Genomic DNA, 5,000 nt, shown 5'->3' with positions numbered 1-5,000 from the left:
ATATATATATATATATATATATATATATATCTATATATGTGTGTGTGTGTGTATGTGAAGCCCTCAGTTTAAGAAATCTTAGAAAATAAGTACAAACCTTTTGTTACTTCTGAAAAATCAAGATCCCTAGACGGCGTACGAAAGTCGCATCTGCCTAGTAGGACATGGCAGATTATCCTACTGCGCCTCCCCCCCCCCCCCCCCCCCCCCCACCCCCCCCCCCCCCCCCCATTGTCATGTTTTTTCCACAACTGGGTGCTGTCGTCCAAATTTCTTTTCAAGCCAGCCAAACCGTTCACGCCTAAGAAAGACAGCGACGAAATGTGAAAACGAGAGACAAAGGAAATAAAAAAAAAAAAAAAAAAAAAATAAGATGGCTGGAGAAGCGAGTCAGAGATTCATTCACCTAGCAGACTCAGTCCTGTTCACACGGGGGGAAATTTTCCCGGGTCACTCACACCCCCTATTACTGTCCAGGGTCGAAACTTCTCTCTCCCCCTAAGCTCATTACCCCGTGCCTGGCTCTCTACTTCAAGACTCCAATTGTCAAAGAACGAGGTACAGTTTGGTTTTGAAATCTGTTCGACGCACAATTCTTTTCCTTCTTTAATTATTGTCTGCTCTCATAATATATAACAAACCCCCAATTGCATCTCCTTCAGAGAATTAGTGAAGCGGAAAATATTTGTGACTTGCATCCAGAATTGTTCATTTATATTGCTAACTCGTAACAGTGTTAAGTTACTTATTCTCTCTACCTTACGCAACTCCCCATTTACATTAATCGTGTTTAGATCGAGAATTACAGTGCATCCTCAATTTGCAGAATTAGGAGAACGCAAGAAGTTGTGCACCACATCTCATGTGTTCCACGGTGCCAGGATTGCAACCTTCCATCCCAAGTCCCAGGGTGAAAGAATGAAGAGCTGCTGTTAATAATTATTTTATGATTGGCAATAATTGAACAAGAATTTTATTTTATTCCCTTAAATTCCGGGTTCTTCATAAAAGGGATTTGCATTTTCTGGGGTTTTCATAGTGGCACTATTTGATTTGTTAATTAATGTAATCTCAGTGCCACGGAGCTGGTGCCTTCAGCTCCTGTGCAAATGTCTTCTGAGTTAAATAATAATTATCTTAGTTAAATGTAACATTGCATTTCCCTTGCATCCATAAATTTTAATACCCTTTTTTCTCCCTTTTCTCTTTTGTTACTTGCGTGGCACCCAGACTTGTCAGATGTCAGTTAATTTAAAGTAAGCGATAAGCCTCACAAAGCCACGTACAACAGTATGCATACATAAATAATTACACATAAGGCAAATATGGCCAGGAAAAAAATCAGCATTTTTAGTTAAGTTTACTTCCATTAACAACGATTCAGAATTTCAAATATCATCATCAGGGCTACAAAAGGAGAAAATGTAAATATATAAGTCAGTAGTAAGACTAAAATGAAAGGCAATAGTAATCATTCTTTTAAAAGTAATAAGTACATCAGTGAACTTAGAATTTGGTGTGAAAATAAAATAGTAAGTAATGAAACACAAAACTACTATGAGATTCAGGATCTCTGTAACACGGTTTTTTCGCAATAACTTTTTGATCTATGCATTTCATAAATATAACGCTTATTCAGAATACATATTGTATCAACACATAAATTTGAGTGTATTCTGCACTACGTAGGTTGAATAAATTTGGTACTTATAATGTAAAAGGTGACCTTTTTTGAAGACGGGCCAACTACTCAGAGAAAAGGTTTCGAACGCTCAATCGTTACGTAACTTAGACAGCATTTCTTCCCTCTTTCTCGATGGATGATTGGCTATACGTAACGAAGGCTAAACCTCTGGCAACAATGACATACAAAATTTAAAATACAAGCAAAACAGTACCCACCTTTATGAACTCTGGAACCTCTCCACTGATAATTGTCATAATGAACAAACAACAAAATATGTTTAATAAATACAAAAGCACTTCGATTATTAATCTAACTCCCAAAATAAGTTTCCAAAGAAATTACAGTCTACTTTATAGGTCACAATCAGATTGAGAAGATTTAGGGAATAGTTGGTTAATTATCAAAAACATAGTAGACAAGCTTGATTTGATAACTGCTATATCCAATCGTCAAAGCAATTTTTTATTTATTGCTATCTACCTTATTTACTGAAGAAAAGTAGCCGGTACCGTATATTGGCTTTAAATCTTCACCAATAATTATTGTCAGAATGGTGAATTCATGAGGCTCCACCCACTTCGCCTCGTTATAATTCAGGATAACACTGAAGGCTACCATGGGCGTTGTTGGATTAGAAAATTTAACTTCTGGCTACAAAAAACTCATTTCTCGAGTAGTTGTAAGAAGTGCTAAATGATCCTCAAGGATCCCAGGAGTGGCCTAAACGTTTAATTCATATATTATTACTGCTATACTGTTGCGGCACTACGCTTACAGTAGTATTACTACGCTAGCGCTGATACCCCACCCACATCTATGTATCGTTCCGCCACCATTCATAAAGTCTTTGGTATCAGAGCCGATGGAATTTCTGTCTGGTGGATGTGCGGGGCAACATTTAGTCAAAAGGTGTGTTTTTTTGTTTTACCTTGCTACGTAATAAATGTTTTTCGACTCTTGGCTCGTAATCATTGGCCATGGCGTCGGCTAGATCATTTTTACTCTATAAAAATTAAAAGTATGGGTTTAGGTTATTGATAATGCTGACAAAATTTGTGTGTGGTTGAAAATATACATATGTCAACTTTCAGCTACATCCGATGCTTTGACAAGGAGCAAAGTCCAAAAAACCGTGTTACAGAGACCCTGAATCTCATAGTAATAATAAAAGACAAAACTACTAAGCATGGTGACCCTTAGTTAAAAAGAAAGAAAAAAAAAAGAAACCGTCTAGAAACAAGAAAAAACCCACGTGGACTTTTGAGAAAATTACAGTATTCCTAAAGATAAGAATTTTTTTTAACATTAATCTTAACTTGTAAAAAATTTTTCTGTATATTTTTACAAAAGGTGAAATAAAAAAAAAATCGAGATGAGAACTCACCGGCACAGAAGCTTTTATGTCACACAATAATTTATTCAACCTTTAACGTAATAGCTTCTGTGCCGGTGAGTTCTCTTCTCAATATTTTTGCATTTTACTTTTTGTAAATTTATACATGTTAGGATTATTCTTTTTTTCCTAATTGTTAGTGTTAATATACTTGAAGTTTTCCCATCTAATGTTAATTTTGTGTTTCATTATCTAACCTTTTACTTTCACTTCAGATTCTAAACTCAATGAGGCACTTATTACTTTTAAAAGAATTATTTACCATTGTATTCTTGATGCGGGGATTTTCATTTTCGCTGTTTTTAGTCCTGATGATGGGATTTTTTTTATTCCCGAGACGTGGTAATGGAAATAAACTTATAATCTGAATGCTGAAGTTTCTGCTGGCCATTTTATTCTTATTGAAAATTCGACATTCTAGGAGCGACAATACTATTCATGATATATATATATATATATAATATATATATATATATATATATATATATATATTATAATATATATATATATATTATATATATATATATATATATATATAGATATATATATATATATATATATATATATATATATATATATATATATATATATATATATTATATATATATATATATATATGTTTTTTTCAAAAGAAGTATTAATCGATAAATAAATTACATTCTTTTTAATTTAAAGAATTAAAGTAATTCATCAGAGTAAACAAACGGAAGATGTTACCTCTATTTCAAAAACAAAATTTATAAGCTAAATAGAAGTATCAAGTTTTTTTATTTTCTTATCAGCTAGCTTTTCGTATCTTCATGAAAAATAAAGAATAAGAATATTCATCAGTTCTATTTTAGGATAACGACTCGGGGAATTTTTTTTTCTTAATTCATTATTCATATAAATGGCTTATCGATATTTATTTGTGTGCATAATGGAATAACAAACACAATACATTTAGATTTAAACTTCAACTTATTGACAATGCCAGTCCTCATTTGTTATAATTTTCAAGGATTCTTGGTTTAGAGACAGATAAGTAACCCATAATTGTATAAATTAATACCAAGGACCTCTGGACTTGATTATACTGTAGTAGTACGTGTAATGTACCAGTTTCCTGTGAATGTAATCGTTAAGTAATCGACTACTAATCGATTACTGATCACCGAAGTAATCGAAGTAATCGACTACCAAAAAAGATGAGTTTTGCCCATCACTATTCAATGCATCTTTCATAAAAGGCTCCTATAAACCACAGTTCATTAGTATTAATATAAGATCAGGACTCCCAAATGATTTTAGTTTCTGGTATTATGATAAATGTTTTGGAATTCCCTTAGTGTGCGTTCCATCCCATTGAAGGTTCATTTATTCAATATATAATACAATCCGGGTAAACAGCATATTTTCCAATCATAATTGCGTGACGTGACTTTTGAAAAAGAAATGTCATTAAAAAAATTCAGCCTTCTTGGTTCCCACTGAATTCATAATATAATAATTCATAGCTATCAAAAGTCTTATTCTGAATTAAGGTACCTTAACCCTTATAGTCCTGGGTCATAAAAACCGAATCCCTTCAATTTGGGTAACTGATGTAACTGGAAACGACTCAAACTTGTGCAAGGAATTACTTCCCCTTCGGCCATTAGCAAAGAATGAAAATATGTCTTCAGAGGAGGGAGGGAAAATGAGTTAATAGCTCTGTGGAACACCCTAGGAGATACCTTTTGATTTTTCGTGAAGGGTGCAACAGGCAACGTCATACATAATTATTCATATATCATTATGAGACACGTTCTCTTATATGATATATGAGTGACTGAATCTTAAGGAATTTGAACATGAATGTCATTTGAGTGAACACACACATACGTCCACAGACACACAGAGAAGACGCACACTCTTTCGTGCACAAAATACATCCAACCG

This window comes from Macrobrachium nipponense, chromosome 20 (genome assembly GCF_015104395.2).
Source record: "Macrobrachium nipponense isolate FS-2020 chromosome 20, ASM1510439v2, whole genome shotgun sequence".
In the NCBI taxonomy this organism is placed as follows: Eukaryota; Metazoa; Arthropoda; class Malacostraca; order Decapoda; family Palaemonidae; genus Macrobrachium; species Macrobrachium nipponense.
This window is presented reverse-complemented; position numbering follows the sequence as displayed.